Genomic DNA, 8,201 nt, shown 5'->3' with positions numbered 1-8,201 from the left:
TATCTAGAAACGTAGAGTTCAAACACATCTGAAACTAAGACACAGACAAAACCATAATTTATTTTTTGATTTAGGTTTCAACCAGAACTTATACTGAGGCTGAGAAATCTGAATAAAAACTCATGCATTTAAGAACAACATAACACCTTAAGCTTGAACACACTTCCTGCCTTTCCAAGTGTCCCCTTATGGTGAATTTACAACAAATATGAAACACGCAAATGGAGAGATAGACGTGAAATGTGCTTTATTCACTTGCTCGCTTGCTCGATTTGAAATTGTTGAACCAGAGCCAGAAAGTTACGTAATGCAATGCCGCAAAAGCCTGAATCGAAATTAGATTTACCTAAATTGTAATTTTGTGTGCATCTAAGTCACTGAAATATGAACTGTATCTACTAAAGCTTTTATGAGCTACTTTGATCCAAATATCTAAAGTATATAAAGCACAAACATACACAGAGAGAACAGGAATACATCTGTGAGGGAAGAAAACTAAATGTTTTGCAGAGACATTACTTTTTTCACATTATTCTAGCCTTCAAACTTTTTTTCAAATTTGTCTAGCAACAAATCTATGGACAAAAATGTTCTTTAGTTCGTTAAAGATGTTGGAAATACTTTTTTCAACATGTGTTCCAAGCTGTTCAGTTGAGTACTTTCTATTACAATTCTGTTGACATATTCCGTTGTGGGGTGGAAGGACACATTTGTCGGCCGCATTTGTCAGAGCCTTCGAATTGGGACATTCTAATCAAACCACTGTGATGAATTGGTCTTCAAATGAGGCTTCAGAAGGATGCGGCTCCTGAAGAGAGACACAGTTTATTTAATTTGAAACTGCTCATGTTTCATGTTTTGTTCTATTTAGACGAGTTCCTCGTTTCCCTCCAGCAAGAGTGTTCTCAAGTTTTAAGAAAAAGAAAAGTGTTAATATGAATTAATGTGTGTTGAGATTTTTAAGCCGCACATTTTGCGATTTTTCTGTTTGTATTTGTATTGTCTGTTGCTTTGGATTGAATTCTTCTGTTGTGTTTTTTCCAGCTCAGTTATCTGCAGAGTGATGTGACAGGGGTTCGCTGTTAGTTAAACATAAATGTGAGTTAAAGAAAAACACTGTGTCTTTAAAGAGTGTGGATGGTAGTTTCTTTCTTTGACGCACTCTGAAACTACAGACACAACAGCACAGATAAAGTGGGAATTTATTCTAGCAGGACATTCATTTTGTCCTGAAGAGCAGCAGCTCTGAGCCGCTTCTTAAATAGTTTTATATTTCGTAGTTGCGATAAACACTTCAGTTAGTGCTCATCATCAGTATTTATTAAAGAGATGCCTTTACAAAGTTCTTATTTTGAACAAGTTTAAAACAATTAAATGAATGGTGCAGTGACCTTATTAGCTTGTTAACAATAGCTAATAAAAATCTGGTTTTGACATTTCAGTAAAAATTATTTATTAGTAGTAAAATCGATAGCTGCTTTTGTCTTGTACCATCTGAAATAATTGCATATTAAAATGTTATTTCAAGGCTAAATCTGCCTTTGTTATTATGAACAAATGTTTTTTTTGGCCTTTTTAACAGGCAGTTCGTGGAAAGCACAGAACGGAGTTTACAGACAAATGTACCAAACTATACACGAACATTCTCTAACCACAGCGTGACCAAAAATAATAAGGACAAACATCTTGTTTTGATCCTTCTTCCTGCCGATAAATGATCCTGGTAAAAGGGGAGTATTCAATTACAGCTAGTTTTTAAGGATCATTGCTGCCAGAGTCAAGTACAGAGATACACATTTTGAAGGAAACCTTATATTTTTGGGAATCCTTCTGCCATTATTTGGGTGTTTTTCCACTTTATGGACTTAAGCTAACTTCTTGCCTCCGGTCTTTGTGCAGATCCAGGCTGAAAATGTCCTAGACCCATGAGGGTGTTTCCATCTGATATCAGATTTGGATAATATTTGGGTACAGGGACAATCAGTAGGATTTTCCAAAATGTCTTCTATCTTTATTACTCAAATCCCCTCATGCTGGAAGCCCTGAGGCCTGCAAATGCACTTTTGTTAAGAAACAGGTTATTTTTAATGGTTTTCAAAAAGTCCCCATGTTCTTGTATTGTTCAGCTCGTCTTTATCTCCCTTTTCTTTATTTCATTTTCCTATTTGCATCTTTGAACTGTATATTTTGCTGAAAGTTGATTTAGTGGAATGTGATTGTGATGTTGTTGGTGTTCATACCGGCGGTTAAAAGGGATATTGGTGTTGATTGTAAAGTGGCTCTTGAAAAGCCAATCTTACCTGTTGGTCTGTGTGGAGTTAACGAACATTCCCCAACAATCTAATTGAATGTTTTCACAAAACATATACAGATTTCCTCTCATGACAGATTTCCATCAATGCAACCGAGTCAACAAAACCTCAACAAAACTAAAACTAAAGATTGTAGTAGTCTTAACCGATAAAAAGCTGCAACGTCAGACTGTTCACTAATCTGAGCCATGCTAGTGTGCCTAGTGGCTAAGCTAGTATTTAGCTAACATTACTAATATGTTGTAGATGCTAACTGGGCTGTTAAAGTGTTGTAATATTAGCTATAGATAATCCAAATTAAGGCTTTACAAAACCATCTGTGGGGCCCAAGACTAAACTAAAGACTAAATTAATCTGAGGCAACGTTACTCAAAATGTCTTAAACTGGTCTATTCCATTAACTAGTTTGCCTTTAGCTTAAAACCTCTTTACGTTAAATCTAAACTACAACAAACTTTAATTAGCTAACCTTTAACCTTGATCGAGATTAGCGGCTTTAGCTTGAATACAGGCTAAAACTATATATTTCAGCAGATAAACTGTTGGCTACGCTTTGTGGGTAAAGACTAAACTGGCGAACGTAGAACTAAAATAATCTGTGAGGCAACGTTAGTCAAAATGTCTTAAACTGGTCTGTTAGTTTAGCTTTAGCCTACCTTTAGCTAAAAGCTTTTTACATTATAGCTAAACTACAACACACTGTTAGCTAACCTATAACCTTGATTAAGATTAGCTGCTTTAGCTCGAATACAAGCTAAAACCAAATATATTAGTAGCTTAACTGTTAGCTACACCAACTCAGCAGTTTTTTGCCAAAACAAACAAGCTTTGTAGGTAAAGACTAAACTGGCTAATATAGAACTAACCTACACCTAAAGGCAACATTACCCAAAATGTCTTCAACTGGCCTGTGAGTTAACCTTTAGTTTACATACAGCTCAAATACTTTCACTTTAGCTAAACTGCAATAAACTGTTCAATTAGCTGAATTATACCACCAGCTAAACCTTATCAAGAATATCTGCTTTAGCGTAAATATATTGTTGTAGTTTAAAGCCGGAAGGATAGAGAATCAGATTACATATTCTTAAAGGTTCTGTCCTACAACTTTCAAACTGCACTGATGGCTTTGATTCATATATGTATATTCACTTCCATCCTGTTAGCAACACAAACCTCAACCTCTGCATATTTTCCTAATATTTTCTGCTAGAGTGTGATGGCAGAAAGTGCAGTATATGGTAAATCAGCAGTATAATGCAGTAAATCTCCACACCGCACAACAGTGTAGTAATGATACTGAATATATATGCAGGTGTTTGATATAGTAGTTCTTGTGTATTAAAGTTTCTGTTCCAGAAGGGTTGACGTTTGAGAATGGGAAGAGGATTTATGGATGATTTGTCACTCTTGTTGGTCTTATTTATTTTTCTAAATAAATATCTATTATTCAGTGTGTACCTCTTCATTTGTGTCAAAGAATTTTTGCAGGTGGTCCAAACATTTGTTCAGTTTAAACTATTTATATGAAATATATTTTTCAGGTGAAAAACTCAATATCACGTTGAAATAGGTCACAGATGAAATCAGTGAAAGAGTTTTTCTAGACTCTGACTTATTTCCCCAGACAAAAAATTCTATTACTGATTTATAATTACCTGATATATTTAAAAAATGTTGCTTTTATTCTCAACTTTTCACATTTTTCTTAACATTTTAACTATTTTTAAAAAGAAATTCTCAGATAAAATGAAACTATGATTTAGTTCAACTTTGTTCTTGACATTTCAACTTGTTTGACGTTCTCTCCCTCACCGTACATATCAGTACAAAAAAATTCTTGTATGAACCTGGTTTTATCTTTACATACAGTCTATGATGTGAACCTGGTTTTATCTTCATATACATTCTATGGTATGAACCTGGTTATATTTGTGTATACAGTCTATGGTATGAACCTGGTTTCATCTTTATATACATTCTATGATATGAACCTGGTTTTATCTTCATATACATTCTATGGTATGAACCTGGTTATATTTGTGTATACAGTCTATGGTATGAACCTGGTTTCATCTTTATATACATTCTATGATATGAACCTGGTTTTATCTTCATATACATTCTATGGTATGAACCTGGTTATATTTGTGTATACAGTCTATGGTATGAACCTGGTTTCATCTTTATATACATTCTATGATATGAACCTGGTTTTATCTTCATATACATTCTATGGTATGAACCTGGTTATATTTGTGTATACAGTCTATGGTATGAACCTGGTTTTATCTTTATATACATTCTATGGTATGAACCTGGTTATATTTGTGTATACAGTCTATGATATGAACCTGGTTTTATCTTTATATACAGTCTTTGGTATGAACCTGGTTTTATCTTCATATACATTCTATGGTATGAACCTGGTTATATTTGTGTATACAGTCTATGATATGAACCTGGTTTCATCTTTATATACAGTCTATGGTATGAACCTGGTTTTATTTTTATATACATTCTATGATATGAACCTGTTTTTTTCTTTATATACAGTCTTTGGTATGAACCTGGTTTTATCTTTATACACATCTATGGTTTTATCCTCCAATCGCTGACTGACTCCTGCCTCTTTAAATATAAACCCAGCTCTTGTAAATCCACCGGCCTCCCGCTCCTCCTCCCCCCGGCCGCCCTGCTGCTCTGCCCGGCCCGGGCACCGGAGCAGGATCCCGGACTACGGGCCGTAGAAAGTCCCCTCGGTGTGAGACTCTTCACGGAGCTTCAGTGAGAGACTCAGCGGCAGGTTTTCACTTCTCTGCCCATTTCCACACCGTCTCGGTCGGCGTCTGTCCCGCTGCTCTGTCCGGGTCTAATCCCTCCACCCGCCCCGCCATCATCACCACCAGCCGGCAACAAGTGGCACCGCTCGCCCGGCTCCCAACGCCGGAGGCCGGGTCACACGGGGAGCTGTCCTCCGCTGAATCTGCTGCTGGTCAGTTAGACTCAAGGCCTGGAAATCAAGTGTACCTGTTTCTATAAATTTAACTTATTCGGTTAATTGTATTTGCAGGGTGTTCGCTGGGTTCTGTGCACGGTGCGGCCCTGCTGCTCGGCGGAGTGCGGGAGGCAGCAGGAGCAGGCGGGCGGTGACACACCTGAGAGCAGGTGAACAGTAGAGTCAGTTCGTTCAGCTTCAACAACATCAGCTACAAACACTGCCTAAAAGACTGTTTGATTACCAGTAACATTAGGGTTTATTCATTTATATATATTAATATTAAAGGAACAATGAACGTGTCCAACATGTGAACATGTCAGATTCAGTCATACAGGACAGTTTTCATCAGCAGGTTGATGGTACATACATATAAACACACAAAAACACAGACGCACAAACGGAGCATAAATAATAAAGCAATGAAATGACTACGACAGGAAGGACAGAGGCAGTAAAGAGGTCAACAGATGAGAAAACATCTCCAAGCATATAAACATTACTACAAAACAGACACACATACAATTACCAGTAATACTGTAATCTTACGCTTTTAGATTTATCGATTTAAAACGTAATTGTTCTTTCTTTACATTTACTTCCTGCTAACTGCAGCGTTCAAAGACTATTTCCTTTTGAACATATAGTGTGTTTGTGTGTGTGCGTGTGAGTGTGTGTGTGTGAGATCCTTTAGCATTATTAAACCTGCACTGACCTCCAAGCTCTTGTGAATAGTTTGAACATTTTAAACAGCTTCTTAACTGAGCTGCTTGTGACAAAGGTCAGATCAGTAAATATAATAAAATGACGAGGAGGGAGGAAGGTTACGGACCGAAGACATGATGGCTCCTAAAAGTGAAGCCAAAATATCTAGATCGCCCCCGGGTGGCTGGTTGCAGTCATAAACCCGCCTCCTCATTATTAGCAGATGGGACATGGACCGTCTCCAGGTTGTCTCTGTCAGATTCCTCTGTGACAAAGGCGTCTAAACTTAGCCGGTGATTTAAGAGGCTGAGCAGCTCGGGCTGTCCCTCTGTTTCTTAAATTAGTTTAAAATGTCCGTTTATTTCCACACAGTGGCAGTGTCTGTCCTGCCTTCAACCCACAGGAAACATAAAGATGGACGACATGAAAGCTCCAAAAGTGAAGCCAAAACATCTGGATCGCCTCCTGGTGGCTGCAGTATGGGTCATAAACCTAGTGCTGGATGGAGTACACATAAATAGCCACAGTTTTTTTTATATAAAAGTACCACATCAACTTTTCTGCTTGTGTAAAATTAAGTAATTTCTTGCTTTTGAACATACTTTTAAGTAAGTAAGTACTTGCTGAGTATCGCTAGTCTCTGTGGTGGCCTCTTCCTAATCCATTTTATGTGTACTTGGTAAAATTAAATTGGTACAGATTTACAGATTTATCTAAATACATTAACAAAATAAATGTACTTTGTTACATACCATCACTGCTTACATCCTGCCCTCTCCATGTTAACAGATTGGACTTGGACATAATTTAATAGTCAAAGTACAGGCAATAAAAATGAATAATCAAATTAATGAGGTGAGTAAAAGATAAAACTGAGAATCACTTGAAACCTCATACATACTGACCACTCAGCAGTGTGGTGTGTTTGTCTTTGTGTGTGTGTGTCAGGAAATCCTCACCTGTTGTTATCACCTGCCAAAATAAAAGCCCAACGTGCATCTGTTACCGTGCCTCAGATCTGACTGTTCTCACTCGTGCACATTATACAACTTGACTCATCCTCAGAATGTTTTCACACACACACCAGTGATGCTGTGATTTAACAGGAGTTATAGTTTAAAACACATCAGACTCGTTCCCTCATTCTTTGTTTTGATTCCGTCCTGCTGCCCAGATTCTTACTACAGCACCAGATCTGGATGAAAGTGGCCCCCAACAAACATTTCCTGCTGTTCACCAGATTAAGATTGATCGCTTGACACATGCAACACTAAGTCTGTGTTTAGTTTGTGTTAAATTGTTCAATTAGAAATCTCACGGGGAGGGATTTCCTGAAGAAACATAAATACCAAGCTTTGGATTGTTGAATAAGGGAAAACAAACCATTTGAATCTGTCATCTTGGCAACTTATCATGAATTTACATATATTATGTTTTGATTATTCATGAAAATATAGATGATGAATGAAAAAGTAAAGGAAATAAACCTGAAACAAATTAATCTAGTTGGTTTCAGATGCGGTTTGGTTGAAGGCAACTCCGGCAGTGATATGTGGTGGCAGGATTTGAACCTGCGACCTTGCCGTAATAACCATCTGCCACTGACCTTTCAGGAATCGAACACAGTTAAGTCGTGCCCTTTCTGTTTCAACTTTATCGCCACAAAGGTAATGAGACGTTTCCTGGCGTCGCCCCTGATTGGATCCGAGGGAGACCCTTGGCGTTAGAGGGGTGAGGGTGGGTGAGGGCGGGGGTGTCTAGAATAATCTGCTGGGTCTATATTGGCGCCGGTGAATCACGGCGAGCCGGACATACCAGGGGTCCCCTTTCACGCCATATAAGTCCAACCCCCCCTCCTTTCCCCTCGGACCCCCCACACCATGCCTCACCCTGCCTCACCCTTCCCCCCCCCACACAATGCCACACAGTGCTATCTCTGGCTATTCTTAGGCTGTCACTTCAGGTCGTCTGAGCAGGCAGGTCCTCTTCTTCCTCCTCTCTCTGCTTCTTCCTCTTCCCTGACTCGTTCTCTCTGAGTTTTTGGGCTTGTGTGTTGGTCACAGTTTTTTAGTGTCAGGTCAGTTCTCGTGTCTCACACCTCTCACCTGTCTCCTTTCAGAGGCTACTCGGCGCCGGCCCTTCGCTCCCGTCCCTCCAGCTGCTGTGGTTTAACAAAAAACTAAAAG

Source organism: Pleuronectes platessa, chromosome 12 (genome assembly GCF_947347685.1).
Source record: "Pleuronectes platessa chromosome 12, fPlePla1.1, whole genome shotgun sequence".
Classification (NCBI taxonomy): Eukaryota; Metazoa; Chordata; class Actinopteri; order Pleuronectiformes; family Pleuronectidae; genus Pleuronectes; species Pleuronectes platessa.
This window is presented reverse-complemented; position numbering follows the sequence as displayed.